The sequence below is a fragment of the Somniosus microcephalus genome, chromosome 1 (assembly GCF_052327205.1).
Source record: "Somniosus microcephalus isolate GS21.2 chromosome 1, FLI_Smic_1.0, whole genome shotgun sequence".
Lineage (NCBI taxonomy): Eukaryota > Metazoa > Chordata > Chondrichthyes > Squaliformes > Somniosidae > Somniosus > Somniosus microcephalus.
This window is the reverse complement of record NC_140987.1, coordinates 106,389,495-106,413,720: the sequence shown is the minus strand read 5'-3', so window position 1 is coordinate 106,413,720 and position 24,226 is coordinate 106,389,495.

The window sequence follows — 24,226 nt, the reverse complement described above, 5'->3', positions numbered from 1 at the left end:
CCATTTTTAACCCTAAGAAGAGTGTTTTGGTGATGACAGCACAGAGACTCCAGAGATGGTCCCTTTTCCTAGGGGCACATCAATAGCAGATCAAATTCAAAGGTACAAAACAGCATGGCAATGCTGATGGGCTGTCGCGCCTGCCACTACCTGAAGAAGAAGACACGACGAAAGTTGACCCTGTTGAGTTATTTCATTCGACCATCATCGAGTGTTTACCAGTCACCAATGCAAGTATTGAAAGAGAAACCAGGAACGACCCGACACTGTCCCGAGTCTACGAGGTGACAGTGAAAGGATGGCCAACACGGGGTGATCCTCTGTTACTGGCATTTTCGGCAAGGCGAGACCAGCTGTCCGTCTGCCATGGTACCTTGATGTACGGGACAAGAGTGATTATTCCTCCCAAGTTAAGGGAAAGAGTTTTAAACGAACTGCATGAAGGTCATCTGGGGGGAGTTAAAATGAAAAGCCTTGCTAGGGCTTATGTATGGTGGCCGGGTATTGACCAACAGATTGAGGAGTTAACGAAAAGCTGCGCTGGGTGCCAAAAAGTGCAAAATGCACCTCCGATAGCACCGCTACACCCATGGGAATGGCCTTCAGCCCCATGGCAACGCGTACACATTGACTTTGCTGGTCCATTCATGGACTCCATGTTCCTAATCGCGGTGGACGCACATTCCAAATGGCCAGAAGTCATCAAGATGAATACCACTACTTCAGAAAAGACAATTGCGGTGTTAAGAACAATATTCGCAAGGAACGGATTGCCAGAACAGATCTGTTCAGACAACGGACCACAGTTTGTATCGGAAGAATTCCGACAATTCTTAAAGAAGAATGGAGTAAAACATTATACCTCTGCCCCATATCATCCGGCGACAAACGGGTTGGCTGAAAGATTTGTCCAGACATTCAAAAAGGCAATTAAGGCCATGAACGATGATCAGATTCCGCTGCAACACAAGGTCGACAAGTTCCTGATGTCATATCGAAACGCCGATCATGCAGTGACTAACCAAAGTCCTGCCATGATGTTTTATAACAGGAGGTTGCGGTCCAAGTTGGACTTGTTAAAACCAAATGTGCGGAGGGAAGTGGAAAACAAACAGTTTCGGCATATTAACAACAAGACCACTCGAACTTTCGACGTAGGACAACCAGTGTTGGCAAAGGGCTATGGAAACGGAAAATGGCAGTCCGGAACAATTCGGGCCAGACAAGGACCTCTGATGTACACAGTAGATATTGGTCATAATGTGATAAGGCGTCATGCGGATCAACTGGTAGAGTCGAGAGCAAGGGTCGAACCCATGGTTGTGACAGAGACAACTGTGGAAGACGTTAATGAACCTGAAGCATCTACCTCGGCAGGGAATGTACTTGATGATGATGACACCCAATACATTGGAAACCAAATAGAGGAGGCACCTCAACAACAAGAATCAGAGACTACTGAGAGGCGTTATCCAAGCCGCATCAGAAAGCCTCCTGAGAGACTGAACCTTTGAACTGTTATACCTGAAGTTATATATGTATATATATGTTATTATGTTATGTTAAATGGGGATATGACTGTTAAGCTAAAAAGGGAGGATTGTGGTGTATGTAACCTGTTCCACCTTAAGAGAACTTAAGCCTGTTCCACCTTAAGAGATGTACTACTTTCTCTGGCTGCTGTATACGTAATACCGGTGGTGACCACACCGGTATATAAGCACTGTGTAGTAATATTGTATTCAGTATAGTCCCTACCTCCAACCAGTAAAGACCTGTTGAATTTACTCTTGTAGTCTGTGTAGTAATTATCACTATAACACACAGACTTAACAGTGGCGATGAGTCTGATTCTTACCCTGCGGCAGTTATTTCCACGGCGGCTTCGTCCACAGACAGGACGTCGAAGAGAGGTTTCCACCCTCATCGCCCTACTGGAAGACACGTCGAGCGGCAGGCATCGAGAAACCGGAGTGCAGAAGACATCCTGACCTCGAAGCCTCCATCAGCGACTGTCAGCTTCTTCTTTCTACCTCGGTGGTGGGTAAGCCGGGCAGCGACGCGACAGAAAGTCAACCGCGTTGGCTGTACAGACGGGGCTGGGAAGACGGAGGAATAAGGGCGGTGAGATCGATCGCGACCGGAGATAAGGGCCGGGCCGCTTTCGAGCGAGAGGCGCAGCGCGGGGACATCGATCGCAACCGGAGATAAGGGCTGCATTCAGGCTAAAAGGCGCAGCCTCTGGGGAAACTGAAGGCGCGAGAGCCGCGGTGAAGCGGAGACAGCGTCGGGGGACGGTTGAAGACCGCCAAGCACGGGAAAACCGCCATTTTGTGGGCGGAGGACGACGACAAGAGCGGGAAGCCGCCATCTTGGATAACATAAAAATACAATAAATTGCAACGATGCCTAAACATGGGAACATTAATACCTTTGATAGTGACATCGAAGATTGGGCCATGTATGTAGAACGCATACAAAATTATTGTAAGGCAAATAAAATTCCTGATGCAGATAAAGCACTAACATTATTAAATTTAATGGGTGCGAAGACATACGGGCAATTGAAACACCTTGTATCACCAGATGAACCGGCGGATAAGACGTTCGAGGAGATTGTTACTGTCCTGAAAAATCATCTAAACCCCACGCCGCTGATGCTAGCGGAACGATTTAAATTTTATGACAGAAGGCAGCTGCAGAATGAAAGCAATGCTGAATATTTGATGGAATTACGTAAGCTAGCAAAATATTGTCAGTTTGGAACGGGACTGACAGAGGCACTACGAGATAAATTTGTGTGTGGTTTATTTAAACAGGATACACAAAAGCGACTGCTCAAGGAGAATGAGCTGACGCTTGAGAAGGCGGTCACTATGGCAGCAGCACACGAAGCCGCAGCGAGAGGCACGGCAGTAATGCAGCTACGGTCACCGGAACTCGGTACAAACAAATTGGGTTTGAGTTCTGTCAAATGTTATCGTTGTGGAAAGACAACGCATGATCAGAACCAGTGTTGGTTTAAAAACCAAGAATGCAGAACGTGTGGCAGGCTTGGCCACATAGCTAAAGTATGCCGGTCAGGAAAGAAGACCAGCAACAAAAAGTCACCGCAAGGAAAATACGCAAAGGTACACAAGGTGACAAAGAACAGTTTGCCCGAACAGAAGTCAGATTCAGACGCTAGCAGTAATGAACTGGATAGCTTAAGAGTACACAACGTTGGTAAGGATGCAGATCTCCAGACAATTTGGGTCACTCTTCAGATAACAGGAGTCCAAGTAAAAATGGAATTGGACACTGGATCGGCATTGACGGTCATGAATAAGAAAGATTACAGAAGGTTATTCCAACATATTCCCCTACAGGATACGGAGATTATATTGAAAACATACACGGGGCAAAGAGTGTACCCCATCGGAAAAATAGAGGTAGAAGTGGTCCACAAGGGCGAAGAAAGCCAAGTAATGGACTTATATGTGCTACCTGAAGGAGGTCCACCACTACTAGGACGGGAGTGGATTAGGAAAATGAATATGGACTGGCACTCCTTGAAGGCACTAACGGTAGATTTCGGGGAAACAGATGTCAAACCTAAACGATTGTCCAGAATATTGGATGATGCTAAAGAGGTGTTCCAGCAGGGACTGGGAACACTGAGAGGAATTACGGCAAACATCAAGATTGATGAACATGCACAACCAAAATTTTTTAAAGCCAGACCGGTACCCTATGCAATACGACCTACTGTTGAAGCGGAACTGGAAGCACTAGAACGTTCAGGAGTACTGTCTAAGGTAGATTGGAGTGAGTGGGCTATGCCCATTGTTCCCGTTATGAAACGTCCTGCGAGCAACAAGCCAGGAGATCCAGGGAAGGTTCGCATCTGTGGAGATTTCAAAATCACCATTAATCCGGTGCTTCACACGGTGCAGTATCCGCTTCCACGGATTGAGGATATTTTCGCTTCATTGTCTGGCGGGAAACACTTCACCAAGATAGACCTGGCGCAGGCGTACTTGCAGATGGAGGTTGAGGAAGAGTCACGCCAATGCCTCACGATCAACACGCATCGAGGGTTGTACCGGTACAATAGGCTGGTTTTTGGAGTGGCATCGGCTCCAGCAATTTGGCAGAGGGCCATGGAGCAGGTATTACAGGGAATTCCAGGCACACAATGTTGCCTGGACGATATTCTGATCACAGGTGATGGTGATGAACAACATCTCGCAAACTTGGAACTGGTGCTCAACAGACTGAAAGAGTATGGACTTAGAGTAAATCGGCAGAAATGTGAGTTCTTCCAGAAGCGGATCTCGTGCTGTGGCCATGTCATTGACCGGGAGGGGCTTCATAAGTCGCCTGACAAGATTGAGGCAGTTGTAAAGGCTCCCGCTCCGGAGAATGTCTCTCAGTTGAGGTAGTTTCTAGGATTAATTAACTATTACCATAAATTTCTGCCAAATCTATCCACGGTACTGCACCCGTTAAACGCTCTTTTACAGAAAGGGGTACCATGGGAATGGGGCAAAAACTGTAAGAAGGCATTTCGCAAAAGCAAAGAATTGATCACCTCAGAGGAAGTGTTGGCCCACTTCAACCCGACACTGCCTATTCGGTTGGCTTGTGATGCTTCTCCATATGGTATTGGGGCAGTACTCTCACACAAGTTGCCAAATGGCACGGAAAGGCCAGTCGCGTTTGCATCCAGATCATTGACCTCCGCTGAGCGCAACTATGCGCAGATCGATAGGGAGGCTCTTAGCCTTGTATGGGGAGTGAAGAAGTTTAATCATTACCTGCAGGGCCAAAAATTCACACTTCTGACAGACCATCAACCGTTGGTATCCATTTTTAACCCTAAGAAGGGTGTTTCGGTGATGACAGCGCAGCGTCTCCAGAGATGGTCTCTTTTCCTAGGGGCACATCAATATCAAATAGAATTCAAAGGTACGAAACAGCATGGCAATGCTGATGGGCTGTCGTGCCTGCCACTACCTGAAGAAGAAGACACGACGAAAGTTGACCCTGTTGAGTTATTTCATTCGACCATCATCGAGTGTTTACCAGTCACCAATGCAAGTATTGAAAGAGAAACCAGGAACGACCCGACACTGTCCAGAGTCTACGAGGTGACAGTGAAAGGATGGCCAACACGGGGTGATCCTCTGTTACTGGCATTTTCGGCAAGGCGAGACCAGCTGTCCGTCTGCCATGGTACCTTGATGTACGGGACAAGAGTGATTATTCCTCCCAAGTTAAGGGAAAGAGTTTTAAACGAACTGCATGAAGGTCACCTGGGGGGAGTTAAAATGAAAAGTCTTGCTAGGGCTTATGTATGGTGGCCGGGTATTGACCAACAGATTGAGGAGTTAACGAAAAGCTGCGCTGGGTGCCAAAAAGTGCAAAATGCACCTCCGATAGCACCGCTACACCCATGGGAATGGCCTTCAGCCCCATGGCAACGCGTACACATTGACTTTGCTGGTCCATTCATGGACTCCATGTTCCTAATCGCGGTGGACGCACATTCCAAATGGCCAGAAGTCATCAAGATGAATACCACTACTTCAGAAAAGACAATTGCGGTGTTAAGAACAATATTCGCAAGGAACGGATTGCCAGAACAGATCTGTTCAGACAACGGACCACAGTTTGTATCGGAAGAATTCCGACAATTCTTAAAGAAGAATGGAGTAAAACATTATACCTCTGCCCCATATCATCCGGTGACAAACGGGTTGGCTGAAAGATTTGTCCAGACATTCAAAAAGGCAATTAAGGCCATGAACGATGATCAGATTCCGCTGCAACACAAGGTCGACAAGTTCCTGATGTCATATCGAAACGCCGATCATGCAGTGACTAACCAAAGTCCTGCCATGATGTTTTATAACAGGAGGTTGCGGTCCAAGTTGGACTTGTTAAAACCAAATGTGCGGAGGGAAGTGGAAAACAAACAGTTTCGGCATATTAAGAACAAGACCACTCGAACTTTCGACGTAGGACAACCAGTGTTGGCAAAGGGCTATGGAAACGAAAAATGGCAGTCCGGAACAATTCGGGCCAGACAAGGACCTCTGATGTACACAGTAGACATTGGTCATAATGTGATAAGGCGTCATGCGGATCAACTGGTAGAGTCGAGAGCAAGGGTCGAACCCATGGTTGTGACAGAGACAACTGTGGAAGACGTTAATGAACCTGAAGCATCTACCTCGGCAGGGAATGTACTTGATGATGATGACACCCAATACATTGGAAACCAAATAGAGGAGGCACCTCAACAACAAGAATCAGAGACTACTGAGAGGCGTTATCCAAGCCGCATCAGAAAGCCTCCTGAGAGACTGAACCTTTGAACTGTTATACCTGAAGTTATATATGTATATATATGTTATTATGTTATGTTAAATGGGGATATGACTGTTAAGCTAAAAAGGGAGGATTGTGGTGTATGTAACCTGTTCCACCTTAAGAGAACTTAAGCCTGTTCCACCTTAAGAGATGTACTACTTTCTCTGGCTGCTGTATACGTAATACCGGTGGTGACCACACCGGTATATAAGCACTGTGTAGTAATATTGTATTCAGTATAGTCCCTACCTCCAACCAGTAAAGACCTGTTGAATTTACTCTTGTAGTCTGTGTAGTAATTATCACTATAACACACAGACTTAACAATCGGTGTGTGCAGCGCCCCGCTACCGCCCCGATTGCGATATTTGGCAGCGACCGCCTCTGTAGCGCCGTTTGCCAATGGCGCCCGGTTCATGGGGCCTTCCTGTGGCGGCAGTGGCGCAAATTAAGGTGGAGGTGCGGGGCGGCCATTTTTTTCGGCGGCCGCCTGCCAGCACCTCCGTCCCCGGCCTCCTGATCACCCCCCGCGGCATTGCCGGCTGTTTTCCGAGAGCCCGGCACTTCTCCTCGGTGCCGGGCTCTTTTGCCGGCACACGCGATCTCCGATCGTGCTGGTGCAGGCCCCTCCCCCTTAAGAATGGGAGGAAGGCCTGCAGTACCGCAGCGCGCCATGCCGCAGCGTGTGGCTCTGCAGCACGTTGCACTGCGATATTCAGTTTCAGCGCCCTAAGAGGGACGCGGAGCGCCTCGAGCCTCGCCCTGTGTCCCTCTTGGGGCGCTCAAGCTGAATTTCCAGCGGTCGCTACTGCTCCAAACGCTGCGCTAAATCCGGCGCCCAGGCGAGCTTGACGCCCCGTTTGCGGCTCCACCCAATTTCTCCCCCATCCTCTTTAATGGTTGACCTGCAGCTGATAGTCAGCAAGCCAATAGCACAGGCGTGATCCCCACCAGGCGTATTTTATGTGGGAAAAGGGTTAAACAGGCAAGGGCCTGTTAAAATGGGATTATAAAGGCCAATGAGTGCTGTTTAAGGGCCCTAAAGACCAGTCCCGCCTGTTGCAGACGGGACTGATTCGGGACCATCAGACATGCCTGGGTTAAAATGGCTAGGTGTCGGGAACCAGGCGGGCGGGTCCCGACCCCCAGGTTTTGCGATTTTAACCCTCCACACGCCTCAAAGCTCGCCTGACGGCTGAGTTGAAATTGAGCCCTCACTGTCAAGGCTCACAGATTAAGAATGGATATTTGACTGAGGTACCAGAACAGAAACTGCACCAGTCAAACTGTACCTCAACATGAATCAGTGCCTTCAGGATAGAAGGGGAAAAGCATATATATTACAATGTACTTTTACTAATGTCACGTCACAGGTTTTCCATTTGAGTGGCAATGCAATTTTCAATGTTATTCCTAAGCAAATGAAAACTATGATAAAGCAGGTCTCACACAGAGCATCACAAGGCTTAACGCTGCCAGTGACCAAGTCAACAATAAATAAATTAACCATTTAAAGAAATGTTGTAATAACATCTGGAATCTTTTATATATGTTTGTTTTACAGTGAAAATCTATTTTAAATTAATTTCATGTGTAAATGAAGCATAATTATCTTATCACAATCATACAGTTTCATAGTTTACACTGTTTGAATTACAGAGGGAAAGTTTGTTTTCTAATCATTTCATTTACATTTCTGTAATGAGGTATAACTAGCATAATTGTAAATATATTATCCTTGACAGCAAGCCAATTATATTTCCAAGGAACAGTAGGACTCATTAGTTATTAATGATAATGTGAAAGGGTGAACGTTTATCGTGCTGACACCACTTCTATATTTTGTCCTGCACGGCGCCAACTATTTTTCACTAAATGAATGGATGGGAATCGTAGGAAGCACGTTTCTGAATTTCCTACAGGGCCAATTCCCCCGATGTTGCACTTGCGGAGCGGTCCCTTGCAGCCAGTGTACACCCAGTGCAGTATTAGGTAGATTGTCCTGAGCACCAATGGCATCACACTCAGTTTCAGTAGTGTTACAAGGTCTGGATCGGCTTTAGATTTTATATCGGCTGCAGCTGTTCTGGTCAAATGTGTAGCCAGTCGGAGCATCTGATCTGGAATGTGTACCCATAATAATCAATATCTAATTGCACATAACCTGGCAGTGTTACAATAGACCCTTTGTGATCTGCTATGGACGTTGTACCTTTCACACATGCCCTCATGTACATTTCTCCTATCTTTTTGAAGGCAGACTGAGAAATACTTGGTTAGAAGAGGCCAGGTATGAATCATTAAAGTGCTTTATTTCACAGAGTGAATGTACAGTCAAAGCAACTTCCACTTACTTAGCTCAACCTCACTTCTCTCCTTGAGAAATTGGAAAAAATAATAAGCCACGTACGCTGCTTCTTCCCTGAGCTAACGTACTTGTTTTTGGCATTAACCTTTCATTTGAGACAACTCCGATTCCACTGAGCCTGTCATGGATTTGGAAGCGCTCAGGCAAAGGGAAGAAAGGCAGTTTTACTTATAACTCAAGCATCTGGCATCCACTCAAATTCAGTCCAGAAGCTATAGCTGGGAATTTCCTCGGAGCTACTCCTGCTCCATCACCATAGCATTGGTGGAAGTGCAGTGAAAATCCCGTTTATACATGTCAATGGAATTCCTGCTGCAGTTCCGCTGTGAGGACATGGGCCATAATTTCTCTTACCTTGGCGGGTCCATGGCAGGCGATGCTGGTGGCAGGTCCCAACCCCGCTGCTGGCTCCATCCCGCTCTGTGAAAAGACTTTCCGTTGATAGGGCTAGTTAAGCCCGCCCAGCGCATTTCCCGGTCCAATTAGATGAAGCAGGTCTGGTGATGTCATTTGATGATGCGTCATCAGCCGGTTTCCTTAAAGGGACCATGGCCACCTTTATCTTGACATTTGTGCTGTCAGTGTTCTACAGCATTGAAGTGCTGCAAACACTGACAATCACTGCACAGAGGTGCACGGCTGCACCCAGGCTATCCAGGAAGGAAGGATCTCTTCCCTTCCAATGGGCAGAAGACACCACCCCAGGAGACCGACGCAGCCTGGTTGCACATTGCACAGGAGGGCACAAGCAGGGATGTGGTCAGGAGGACCAGGCTGCAGTGGCGCAAACCTTTTAATAATCTCATTAGATCACGAAACGTTAGTGCAAAGACACACTCACCTGCTGTGCCTCTCATCACATCCCCATCACTCTGCCTTCTCTACCCTACCTTACCCCTGCACATCTTTACTCACACCAACTTACCTTGCACCTTCGCCCATCTCTATCTACATTATCACATGCACATCTAACTAGCCACCCCTCATACCCACCCACATCCTAGTGCAATCATACCAACTAACAACACACAAGGGTAGCCACTTGGGTGTTTTATCCAATGTTCATGTAAAGTTTCTGTTAATGTGGTGTCAAACATTGAAATCTTTATTTTCAACACTTTGCATTCTTGGACAGAATTGTGTGCACCTTTGGAAGTGGCTTAGTGAGTTGCAGTGAATGGTGAGATATAGCAGTCCTCCCCGCAATGGTGATGAGTGTGAAAGGAATCGCTTGGACATTGTAGGAATGCTTTATGGTGTTGGTGTGGTGTGGTGTGAACCTGGCACATCATGTGGCAACCAGGGCGTACAGTGTCAAGTGAAGTAAATCTGGCCATGGTGAGGTCATCCCTGGCCTCCCAGGCAGCAATGTGGTCGGGTGCTGACGCCCTTTGTCCTGTGCAGCATCAGGTGATTGCGGAGAAGGTTGGTGTTGTTGGTGCTGCTGGTGTTGGGGCTGATCGTGGTCGGATTCTGAGGACCAAGGTGGGACAGTATAAAGGGCACCCATGTTGATAGAATAGATGGCAGGTGAAGTAGAGATGACAGAAGCATTCTGTCAATGGTGAGAGAGTTCTTCCAATGAGGTAAGAGTGGATGGAGTGTGGAAAGTGGAAAGCCTGCAGAATCTGTGCTGGAAATGGACTGAGAAACAGCTTGTGGCTGAGGAAAGTGATGATCTGTCAGGTGGGAGCTTTCACTGTACATTTGAAGTCTTCAAGGAATCAGCTGGAGCAATGGCCGCTGAACTCGCGCCTCAGTTTAACAGCTGTGATCCCCGAGCAGCGAAGACCCCGTGGACGAGCAGTTAAAGTGATAAGGTAAGTTAAAATGTATTCTTAATGATCTCTCAACAAGGCAATAATCAGTTTAATTGGGCCCCCCCGCTGCTGCTGATTAAGCTGATTATTGATTCCCTTAATATTCAAAAATGTATCAATTTCTGCCTTGAATATACTCAATGACTGAGGATCCGCAGCCCTCTGGCATAGAGAATTCCAAAGATTCACTGCCCTCTGAGTGAATAAATTTCTCCTCATCTCAGTCCTAAATGGCTGACCCCTTATTCTGAGACTGTGACCCCGTGTTCTGGACTCCCCAGCCAGGGGAAACATCCTCCCTGCATCTACCCTGTCAATCCCTGCCAGAATGTTGTATATTTCAGTAGTGGGGCGAGGGAGGGAGAGAGGATGCACAAGGCCAGAGTTGGCGGACCAGGGAGTTCTAGGGTTGGGATAGTAGAGCTGGAGGAGGCTACAAATGTAGTGAGGGCCCAGCCCTTGAAGGGATTTAAACATAAGGCTATGAATTTTAATATGAAGGTGCTGAAGTGTCAGCACTCAGGCAGAAGGAGCGGGAGCGGGAGGCGGCGGGGGAGCAAAATCAGCCCTACAAGTTTGCAATGTCTATTTCCGATGTTGGAAACAGGTTGAGAAAGGGGGCCAGAAAAATACCAATCAAGGTTATTAATTGAGATTGTTGATCCAACTGAGAGGACATTTCAGTTTCCACACACTTCACGGGCCTGTTGGGTCTGTCACCTATAAATTCAGCTTAGACCTCATGTTATGTTGACAAAATCTCCACTAAACCTCGTAACATCATTAATGTTGAAGTTTGTCCTCTGGAGACTGCTGTCATCATTAGCCATACCAACGTCTACCTTTCTCCTTTTGACACGATAGCATAAGAACATAAGAACATAAGAAATAGGAGCAGGAGTAGGCCAATCGGCGCCTCGAGCCTGCTCCACCATTCAATAAGATCATGGCTGATTTGATCCTAACCTCAAATCTACTTTCACTCTCCATCCCACCCGAACCCATGTGATCTCCCGGGAGAGGCGAAAAACCAGATAAAAAACCCAATGTGCCAATTTGGGAGAAAAAATCTGGGAAATTCCTCTCCGACCCATCTAGGCGATCGAAACTCGTCCCGGTGATCACTCTGTCCCTGTATTTCCTACAGTACTTACCTCTGTAAGAGGTGATCTCCACCCCAGCCAGGAACAGGCCCAATTTACTCTTGAAGGACTCCTAGCTGGCAGTCTGTTTCCGAGGTCTCCACTAATCCCTGTGAATAGATCCATCTCCTGAAATCTAACACAGAATTAGAACACAAGAAGTAGAAGCAGGACCAGGCTACACGGCCCCTCGGCCCGCTCCGCCACCCACAGGGCCATGACCGATCCGAACCTAGCCTCATGTCCGATTTCCTGCCCGCTCCCCGTAACCCCTAATTCCCCTTACTTCTAGGAAACTGTCTATTTCTGTTTTAAATTTATTTAATGATGTAGCTTCCACAGCTCTCTGGGACAGCAAATTCCACAGACCTACCACCCTCTGAGTGAAGAAGTTTCTCCTCATCTCAGTTTTGAAAGAGCAGCCCCTTATTCTAAGATTATGCCCCCTAGTTCTAGTTTCACCCATCATTGGAAACATCCTCACCGCATCCACCCGATCAAGCCCCTTCACAATCTTATATGTTTCAATAAGATCGCCTCTCATTCTTCTGAACTCCAATGAGTAGAGTCCCAATCTACTCAACCTCTCCTCATATGTCAACACCCTCATCCCCGGGATTAACCAAGTGAACCTTCTTTGTACTGCCTCGAGAGCAAGTATGTATTTTCTTAAGTATGGACACCAAAACTGTATGCAGTATTCCAGGTGTGGTCTCACCAATACCTTGTACAACTGCAGCAATACCTCCCTGTTTTTATATTCCATCCCCCTAGCAATAAAAGCCAACATTCCATTGGCCTTCTTGATCACCTGCTGCAAATGCATACTAACTTTTTGTGTTTCGTGCACCAGGACCCCCAGATCCCTTTGTACTGCAGTACTTTCCAATTTCTTGCCATTAAGATAATAACTTGCTCTATGATTTTTCCTGCCAAAGTGCATAACCTCACACTTTCCAGTATTATATTCCATCTGCCAAATCTCTGCCCACTTACTTAGCCTGTCTATGCCCCTTTGCAGGTTTTTTATGTCCTCCTCACTCACTACGTTCCCTCCCATCTTTGTATCATCTGCAAACTTTGATATGTTACACTCGGTCCCTTCCTCCAAATCGTTAATATAGATTGTAAAGAGTTGGGGTCCCAGCACTGACCCCGTGCGGAACACCACTAGTTACTGATTGCCAGTCTGAGAATGAACCATTTATCCCAACTCTCTGCTTTCTGTTAGATAGCCAATCCTCCACCCATGCCAGAATATTACCCCCAATCCTGTGGTTTTTTATCTTGAGCAATAATCTTTTGTGTGGCACCTTGTCAAATGCCTTTTGGAAGTCTAAATACACTACGTCCACTGGTTCCCCTTTATCCACCCTGTATGTTACGTCCTCAAAGAACTCAAGCAAATTTGTCAAACATGACTTCCCCTTCGTAAAACCATGCTGACTTTGTCCTATTAAATTATGTTTATCCAAATGTCCCGTTACTGTCTCCTAAAATTTTACCTACCACAGATGTTAGGCTAACTGGTCTATAGTTTCCAGCCTTCTGTCTATTACCCTTTTTAAATAAGGGTGTTACATTAGCAGTTTTCCAATCTGCCGGGACCTTTGCTGAGTCCAGGGAGTTTTGGAAAATTATTACCAATGCATCCACAATCCCTACCGTCACTTCCTTCAAGACCCTAGGATGTAAGCCATCAGGTCCAGGGGATTTATCCACCTTAAGTCCCATTATTTTACCGAGTACCACTTCCTTAGTGATTTTAATCATATTTAGCTCCTCCCCCCCTAGAGCCCCCTGTTTGCCCAGTGTTGGGATATTCTTAGTGTCCTCTACTGTAAAGACTGATACAAAATAATTGTTCAGCGTTTTTGCCACCTCCATGTTTCCCACCATTAATTTCCCGGTCTCATCCTCTAAGGGACCAACATTTACTTTAGCTACCCTTTTTCTTTTTATATAACTATAGAAACTCTTGCTATCTGTTTTTATATTTTTTGCTAATTTACTTTCATAATCTATCTTCCCTTTCTTAATCAATCTTTTAGTTATTTTTTGCTGTCTTTTAAAGACTTCCCAATCTTCTATCCTCCCACTAGATTTGGCTACCTTATATGCCCTTGTTTTTAGTTGGATACTATCCTTTATTACTTTACTTAGCCACGGATGGCTGCCTTTTCTTTTACACCCTTTTTTCCTCAGTGGAATATATATTTTTTGAAAGTTGTAAAATAACTCCTTGAATGTACACCACTGATCATGTACCGTCTTACCCTTTAATCTATTTTCCCAGTCCACGCTAATCAATTCCACTCTCATACCTTCATAGTCTCCTTTATTCAAGCTCAGTACGTTTGTTTGAGATCCAACCTTCTCACCCTCTAATTGAATATGGAATTCAACCATGTTATGGTCACTCGTTCCAAGGGGATCCTTTGCTAGGACATTTTTTATTAATCCTGTCTCATTACACAGGACCAGATCTAAGATTGCCTGCTCCCTGGTCGGTTCAGTTACATACTGCTCAAGAAACCCATCCCTAATACACTCAATGAACTCTTCCTCAAGGCTGCCCTGCCCAATTTGATTTGTCCAGTTAATATGAAAGTTAAAATCCCCCATAATTATAGCTGTTCCCTTATCACAAGCCCCAACTATTTCCTGATTAATACTCCGTCCAACAGAGTTGCAACTGTTAGGAGGCCTATAGACTACGCCGACTTCATTTTTTTCCCCTTATTATTCCTTATCTCCACCCAAACTGTTTCATTATCCTGATCCTTTGACCCAATATCATTTCTCTGTATTGCAGTGATTCCTTCCTTTATTAACATAGCCACCCCACCTCCCCTTCCTTCCTGCCTGTCCTTCCTGATTGTTAAATACCCTCGTATGTTTAATTCCCAGTCATGGTCACCCTGCAGCCATGTTTCTGTAATGGCCACAAGATCATACCCATATGTAGTTATTTGTGCCGTCAACTCGTCCATTTTGTTACGAATGCTACATGCATTCAGATAAAGAACTTTCAATTGTTCAAATGACATAAAGGCCTGTTCACAATCAGAAACACATATAATGGAGAGAGCAAAGACAGATATAGTGATGTGAAGACATTTATTGCATTTTTGAATGAGTGGAGTATGTGGCTGCTGAATGTATTTTGTCATCTCTTGTCATGCATTTTATGTTCTTCCTTTTACCCAGTTAGTATTAGCCTGGCTCTCACCTCACCTCTGGAATTCAGCTCTTTTGTCCATGTTTGGACCAAGGCTGTAATGAGGCCTGGAGCCGAGTGGTCCTGGCAGAACCCAAACTGAGCATCAGTGAGCAGGTTATTGGTAAATAAGTGCTGTTTGATAGCACTGTCAACAACGCCTTCCATCAATTTGCTGATGATTGAGAGTAGACTGATAGGACGGTAATTGGGTGGACTGGATTTGTCCTGTTTTTTGTGGACAGGACATACCTGGGCAGTTTTCCACATTGTTGGGTAGATGCCGGTGTTGTTGCTGTACTGGAACAGCTTAGCTAGAGGTGTGGCTAGTTCTAGAGCACAAGTCTTCAACATGACAACCAGGATGTTGTCGGGGCCCAGTGCGCTCAGCCATTTCTTGATATCACATGGAATGAATCGAATTGGCTGAAGACTAGCTTCTGTGGTAGTGGGGACCTCAGGAGGAGGCTGAGATGGATCATCCACTCGGTACTTCTTGCTGAAGATGGTTGCAACGTTTCAGCCTTGTCCTTTGCACTCGCGTGCTGGGCGCCGTCATCATTGAGGATGGGGATGTTTAAGGAGCCTCTTCCTCCCGTCAGTTGTTTAATTGTCCACCACCATTCACGACTGGATGTGGCAGGACTGCAGAGTTTTGTTTTGATTCATTGGTTGTAGGATCACTTAGCTCTGTCTATAACATGCTGTTTCTGTTGTTTAGCATGTATGTAGTCCTGTGTTGCAGCTTCCCCAGGTTGGAACCTCATTTTTAGGTATGCCTGGTGCTGCTCCTGACATGCTCTTCTACACTCCTCATTGAACCAGGATCAGTTGCCTGGCTTGATGGTAATGGTGGAGTGAGGGATATGCCAGGCCATGAGGTTACAGATTGTGGTGGAATACAATTTTACTGCTGCTGATGGCCCACAGTGCCTCACAGATGCCCAGTTTTGAGCTGCTAGATCTGTTCTGAATCTATCCCATTTAGCACGGTGGTAGTGCCACACAACACAATGGAGGGTATCCTCATTGAGAAGATGGGACTTCGTCTCCACAATGACTGTGTAGTGGTCATTGCAACCAATACTGTCATGGACAGATGCATCTGGGACAGGTAGATTGGTGAGGACGCGGTCAAGTAGGTTTTTCCCTCGTGTAGTTCTCTCACCAGGCCCAGTCTGGCAGCTATGTCCTTCACGACTTGGCCAGCTTGGTCAGTAGTGGTGCTACCGAGCCACTCTGTACATTCTGTGCCCTTGCTACCCTCAGTGCTTCTTCCAAGTGGTGTTCAACATGGAGGAGTACCGATTCAACAGCTGAGGGAGGGTGGTATGCGGTTATCAGCAGGAGGTTTCCTTGTGCTTAGTTGACCTGATACCGTGTGACTTCATGGGGTCCGGAGTCAATGTTGAGGACTCCCTGGACCACTCCCTCCCGACCACTGTGCTGCCACCTCTGGTGGGTCTGCCCTGCCGGTGGGACAGGACATACCCAGGGACGGTGATGGAGGAGCCTGGGACATTGGCTGAAAGGTATGATTTTGTGAGTATGACTATGTCAGGTTGTTGCTTGACTAGTCTGTGGGACAGCTCTCCCAATTTTGGCACAAGTCCCCAGATGTTAGTGAGGAGGACTTTGCAGGGTCGACTGGGCTGGATGTGCCTTTGCCGTGTCCGAAGCCGGTGCCGAGGTCGATGCCGGGTGGTCCATCTGGTTTTATTCTTATTATTGTTTCTTGTAGCAGTTTGTTACAATTGAGTGGTTTGCTAGGCCATTTCAGAGGGCAGTTAAGAGTCAACCACATTGATGTGGGTCTGGAGTCACATATAGGCCATACCAGGTAAGGACGGCCGATTTCCTTCCCTAAAATGCATTAGTGAACCAGATGGGTTTCTTACGACAATCTGGTAGTTTCATGGTCACCATTACTGATATTAGGGGGAGAAATTTGGTGGGTTAGCACCTCCTCTTAGCGCCCCCGGGGGGCGATAACAGGGCGCTAATGACTTACCGCCCAGGTACGGCGAGATGAACGACTCCCGCGAACGTCGGTGAGAGGTTTGCGGCGGCGGTAAGACTTTGCGCCACGATCTCCTTCGCCCAGAGATTGTGACGTCATTTCCGTGCGCATCACCCCGGTAGCGCCCCAGACCCAAACTTTGGTTCCACCCCCTGCAGGATCGCCGGGAATGACACCGACAGCTGCAGGAGGCGTTGTTCGGGAGGCCGGGCGCTTCGGGGGCGAAAGTTAAAGGGGAGGTCATCGAGGTAAGTACCTAAATTTCTGAAATGTTTTTGTTCAATTTTTTTTACTTCTTCTGGGCCGCCATCGATCAGCCCGGCACTCTGCTGGAGTGCATGGAGCTGATCAGGCCGGATCGTGGCCGCCGTCGGGGACCAGCTAACTGTTCCCAATGCAGAGCCTGCAATGATGGCCCTTCCCTTTAATAGAGGGAAGGAGCTGCAGAACGCGGCAGCGCTGCACGGCCCATTGTACAGTGCTGCATCACTACCACCCCGCCTGCGTCCTTTAGCGCTCCAGGATTTAGTGCTCTACTTCCTTCCTGGAGTGCTAAATCAAGCACTCCACTTCATTTAATTAACTGAATTTTAATTCCACAGCTGCCTGATGGGATTATGAACTCATGTCTCTGGATTATTAGTCCAGGCCTCGGGCTTACTGCTATGGTACCGTTCCCTTACTGTTCCATTATGTGGAACAGAATCCCAAGAAAAGAAGTTGGTCAATATCAATAATGAATATTGGCATTTATAGCTACCCGTGGAACAGGGCAAAATATAGAAGTGTTGTCAACATCATCAATGTACACCTTTTCACACTCTTATTAATAACTAATAAGTCCTATTATTCCTTGGAAATATAATTGGTTTGTTGTTTGTGCTAATATATTTACAATTATGCTAATTATATCTCATTACAGAAATGTAAATGAAATGATTAGCAAACAATTAGGAAAAAAGGATTAATTTATTTATTGTTGACTTAGTCACTGGCAGCCGTAAGCCTTGTGATGCCTTGTGTGAGATCTGCTTTATCACAGATTTCATTTGCTTAGGAATAACATTGAAAATTGCACTGCCACTCAATTGGAAAGCCTGTGACATGATATTAGTAAAAGTACATTGTAATATAAAAATTTTTCCCCTGGCCAATATTTATCCCTCAACCAACATAACAAAAAAACAGATTATCATGTCACTATCACATTGCTGTTTGTGGGAGCTTGCTGTGCGCAAATTGGCTGCCGTGTTTCCCACATTACAACAGTGACTCCACTTCAAAAGTACTTCATTGGCTGTAAAGCGCTTTGAGACATCCGGTGGTCATTAAAAACGCTATATAAATGCACGTCTTTCTTTTCTATCCTGAAGGCACTGATTTGCATTGAGGTACAGTTTGACTGGTGCAGTTTCTGCCCTGGTACTTCACTCAAATATTCATTCTTAATCTGTGAGCCTTGACAGTGAGTGTCAAGATGCTATTTGACTCTGAGGATATTACACCTAAGCCTGATACTCTTCCCACTCAATATCCACACACCCATGCACTTTCTACACTTTCTACAAAAATCACAATACTGTATAGTGATCAGCAGAAGTCGCCACAGTTAATTATTTTTCCCTCATCAGCCTGGGCACTGAGGCAAATGTAGCATCCTTATCACCAAATATAGCATTCCGACCACCATCCTAGACCAGACCAGAAATGAACACCATTGTTTTGCAAGGACCTTGTGCTGCCAGGGGCAGCTTGCACACAGTGGTTGGAAGTCATAAAATCAGGTGCTAACCTTGCATGCTCAATTTTACAAGGTGTGAGTTGGTGGTAAATAATGAAAGTGTACTACCATTGTGCACAGACTCATTAAAACCTCATTGAAAACTTTCATCCACCACCCATAGCGTGAACCTTGGCTGTGAAAAGTAGACACACGGGAGTTGGTCTACTCAAGCCGATGGAGAAAGTAGCTTTTTGTTTGTTAGTTGAGCTTTCCTATACTCTTGAGTACATTTTACTCTATGCATTCATTGACTTTGCTGTTAGGCATTTTTGTTTTTTCTCCCACCAATCCTTTTCGTAATTTTTCTGGTTTTGACATTGCACCTTACAATGAGGATGAGGATGGGTATTTCTTGAGGGCATCGGAACACGCTGCTAAATTGAGATGATGAAGAGGAGGTCACGAGGGGCCAATGAATGTAAGTACAACAACCCCTGAAGTGTTTTGGCCACACTCGTCACTATCCTGGGATCTGTATCTGAGCATGTGAGAGGAAAGCCTGTGTTCGGCTCCTCCGCTTCACAAGACAGGCCACCACAGAGCTGTGCATCTCCTGTGAAATGACCTGTGCACATCTAGATCAGGGATGGCTCTTCCTGTAGAAGTGAAGGCTACCACAGCGTGATACTTTCCTGCTACCACATCATCCAGAAGACACCTACCACATTAGGCAGTCTGCAGAGCATTTATCAGAGAATTGTCATGAACTATGATTGCAAGATGCAACATTTTCATCCCATTTCCTGTGGAAAGCAGACATAAGCAGAACAGCGAGGACATCCTTTGTGTGGGTGGTAGGGCTCCCTTGACTTCAAAGAGTCACATATGGTAGCCATGTGGGCACCAGGTTTCTTCATGTGAATCCCATGCCATTCACGAAGAGAAAAGTTTACACTCAATTAATGTTCACAAGGTATCTAACCACAGAACTATCATTCTGCACATCAGTGGCCATTATCCAGAAAGCAGCTATGAAATCTTCATTGTACAGTAGTCCATGGTGTCTGTATTATTTGAAGGATGAGAAATATTAGGTGGATGGCCCTTAGTACCATAGGGTATTCCTCTGCAACTATGTTTGCTGGTGTAAAATGGACGGTATCTGATTGGTCACCCGTTTTACACACCACCCGATTTAGCTTTCCATTGAAGTCATAATCCTTGTCAAATCTAAATAGAAATAAGTAATGGCAATTTATTTTCAAAACATTCCCCATGTGTGTGTATATCTATCTTATGCATATACAGGAAACTTCGCGATATCCGGCACCGACTGGACCGGCGTGATGCCGATCTATGAAAACTTCCGGACAGACCAGCGCTAATGTTGAAGGATACGGAGGTTTTCATCTCCGTATCTGACAACAAACACTGTTGCTTAGCAACAGCTTGTAAACAGTCGGCCCGTACCTTGGAGGCGTCTCTGTAGCTTAACAACAGCTTCAGAGAGGCTTCCCAGAGACTGGCTGTTTAAAAAAATGCTAGGAGAAGAAAAAAAACGAACAAAACGGCTGCTGATTTCTGCCGTTAGATCGAGGTTTCCGGACATACAACTTCCGGATAAACCAAAGTTTCCTGTATCTATGACTGATATACCCAAATGTATGGAGAACCATGCGCTTATCTTTGTTTATTGATCATTCCCTATTATAGCCATACTCAGTAATTCGAGCACCTGTGCCCCCATTATAAACAACATTTTCCTGATACCAACTTCCTAATTCTCTGTTTTTTCTGATTATTGAACAGAATTGGCTCCCACTTCAACACATAGCTGGTCTCACCTGAGTTTACAGCCGCAGTGACAGCTGGGTATTGTGGGGTCAAGATTCTGGCATGTGCTGCGGCTGCATATCATAAAATTGTGAATTCCCAACCATGTTGTGTATTGCAGAGGATTTTATACCCTTGTCAGAACCAGTGGCTTTTTGTTCAGCATTCCCTTATGTGCTGTGTAACCTCTTCTCACATATTTAAAGACTATAATATGTGCTGTTGAATATATTGTAACCAACTGGTGTCACATTCACAATGCACTCCAATCATCAGCACTAAGCAGCATGTCCGAACTAGTTAATTTTAAACAGTTTAACCAGGGAGATTTTAAACAGTTTTCTGTGCTGAGCCTCTCGGCCGACAATGTGCTACTCAGCTGTTAAAAGTGACTGAGAATGAACGATGAAAGGGTTGTGGGGGAGGACGACTCACAGAAGTTATGAGAGTTAGCTTTGGCAAGGGCCCAGAAAGGAGCAGGAAGACAACAGTTGAGGTTTCTTTTCAATAAAGTTGTATTTTGCAACAGAACACTGACATGGCTGTTCCGTTTGGACGGGCTTCACTTGAACCATGCTGGGGCTAGAGTCCTGGCGAATCGAATAACTAGGACTGTAGAGAGGGCTTTAAACTAAATAGTGGGGGGAGGATCCAGGTGAGCGGGAAAATAAAATGTCAATGAGAAATGAGAAAGCAATAGAGCAGGCTAGAGATGGGGGAAATAATAACCAGAGTGTGACAGGAAGGGACAGAATGTTTAAAAATAAGAGTGTAACAGAAAAAAAGGCCAAAACAAGGAAAAATGGTAACAAGACAAAGTTAAAGCTCTATATCTGAATGCACACAGAATTCGTAACAAGATAAATGAGTTGACGGCACAAATAGTTACAAATGGGTATGATCTGATCGCCATTACAGAGACGTGGTTGCAAGGCGACCAGGGCTGGGAACTGAATATTCCAAGGTATATGATAATTCGGAAGGATAGAAAGAAAGGAAAGGGAGGTGGGGTGGCTTTGTTGGTAAAAGATGGGATCAGTGCAGTGGTGAGAAGTGATATTGGCTCAGTAGATTAAGATGTAGAATCGGTTTGGGTGGAGATAAAAAATAATAAGGTGAAAAAGTCTCCGGTGGGCGTAGTCTACAGGCCCCCGAACAGTAGCAAAGCTGTTGGATAGAGTATAAATCAACAAATAATGGAGATCTGTAAAAAAGGTACGGTAATAATCATGGGTGATTTTAATCTCCATATTGATTGGACAAATCAAATTGAACATGGTAGCCTAGAGGAGGAGTTCATAGAGTGCATCCAGGATGTTTTCCTAGAACAGTATGTTGTAAGATTCTCAACATTCACAGATACTCCAAAGCTAGAAGAAAACCCTAAGGAAAATGACTTTGGATTCTTTCTAACAAGCTTCAGGATGACAAAATATGCATTGGGCCTAGCAGAGGGAGATTCAAGGTTGGAAACCAAGATTTGGCATTTTAAAAGACATGTTGGGCCTGTAAAGGGAGAAAAGGCTACAACAGGGAATGGGATCAACCTCTGTAAAGACAGTTTGGGTATTGGAGTAAATCAAATTGTCTGGGGAAATGTGTAACCTCATTCAGCTCCTATCAGACATTAACATCCTAACAATCGACCCACGGAGGAGCAGTCCCCACCCAAAACACAGGACCCATCCAAAACATACATAATGCAAATCACCTCACCAACCGACATAGAAATCTCGGGCTCAGACAGGAGACTCGAAACCTTAGTATAGCTATGACAATTAAAAAGGAGCTCAACAGTTCATTGAATAATCAGTACAGCATCCCGAAACCATTTTACACATTTCTAATCAAGTTACCATTAACGAGCCCGCCCAAATCAAACAATAAACCGGAACTGAATTGGCGCGCAAATTAGAAGGCCCCTCAAAGTATAATTGAAGGCCTGTTTTCTGAAGAAGACAGTTCTCTCTAGAAGCAACACACAAGAAGAAACCGGAGCATCGAGACGGGGCAGCATTCTACCATACACCCAAGTTCAACAGCTTCAGTGACACAGGACATCATTGGACACATCGCTGCAACAAGAGTCTTACAAAACTACCATCAAAATATTACCATCAACCAACCTGGTAATATCGAGCCACCGCGACCAAAGAAAAATAACTCAGGAGAAAACTGAAGATTCAAAAGTTTTCCACTCTACAATCTATTCCTGACTTACCCCCGGGTAAGATTTTTACTTTAAAGGAGCTCTAAACCCTATCTCTACAGAAGAAAAGTGGGTACTCACCCCATAAATCCAAAATGCACCCTACCGCATCAGCGGACTCACGAAGACTGACTAGCAGTCGAAGTCCTCTACCGTGTCCAGGGTACGGCAGACACCGACCAACATATCCAGCAAATCCCGAAACCGCGAACTAGCTCAACAGTCAAGGATTCATTTGGTGAGCATTATCCCTGGTCCTCTAGAGTTCAACTTAGCTAGGAAGTGGGATTGGGAGGGGTGAGGCATTTTCTACTGTATTTCCCTCGTATGTATTAAAATGTTCCCCATTTTTATTAGAGTATAAGATTGTTTTGTTGTATTTTCTTTCTTGAATAAAGATCATAGTTTCTTGCACCAAAATCAGTTGTCTGCTGCACTTTTGTCACCCCCCCCCAAATAAGCCCAAGGTCTAGAATCAAGGGAGTGGGAGCGATCTGAACTGCTCATAAGTCAGTGGTGAGGCTGACCCACACATCACCCCCTACATAATGGCAACCACGGCAGGACCTTGGCAAAAGGGATGTGATACAGTGTACACTGTTTTTGAGGAAAAAACTAAGATAGAAGAGAGGATTTCCTCTTACATGTTCAAGAGAGTTAATATCGCTAAGAAATGGGTGCTCAGTCTGTTGCGCGCTGAGCATCTGATAGATGCTGCAGCCAAATGGACTGAGAGCAAGGACCATAAGAAATCTGTAGAGAAAGCAATCTGGTTGGTATGCTTCCAGTGACAGATCCAGCTTTTGGATAAATGCGTTGAGGCACTGGCAGCAGAGCTATGGGAATCAGTTCAACAGTCTAACGCAAGGGCTCTAGCAGGGGAAAGGTTATTGGCAGAACTAAATGCACAAAACTGGGGAAAAATGCAGCTAGTGGAAACACACAGAAACAGACAGGAATACTTTTGGTGTCAGGTCACCGAAGCCAAAAATAATGAACTGGTGTTACGGGAAGAGAACGCCCGCCTCGCCAGACAAGTAAGAGAGCAGGAGGAGAGGTTAAGAGACGTCCAGGCAGCTTACAAAATAGCAAGCACTAGGGGGTTTGAGGCGGGAGATCACGGCCCCTGTAAGAAACAAATTGACAGTTTGAACCTTGCTCTGTCCAGGGCCAAAGGCATGGTATGCCTAATAAACCCGGGTGCAGCCCAGGTGGACCTGGGAGAGCAAGGGGAAACTGTTCGGACACCACCTGTGGCGCCGGGGAATGACCCGGTTGGGCAACAGGAGGGACGGACGATTTGTGAGGCTGGTAGGGGGTGCACACCACCACCATCTGTGGCACCAGGTTTTAACTCAGTTTGGCAGCAGGGAGAGGTGGGCGAGCCAATGCAAGAAGGGTTGGAGCCGGGGCCGATGTGCCCGATCCGGCAGCAAAAGTTTGGCCCGCCCGGCGGTGTTGGGGGTCAAGGACCCCTTGGAAGCCAATTGGTGGCTCCCCACGGTACCCAACAGCTTAGGGCTATGGTAAGCCA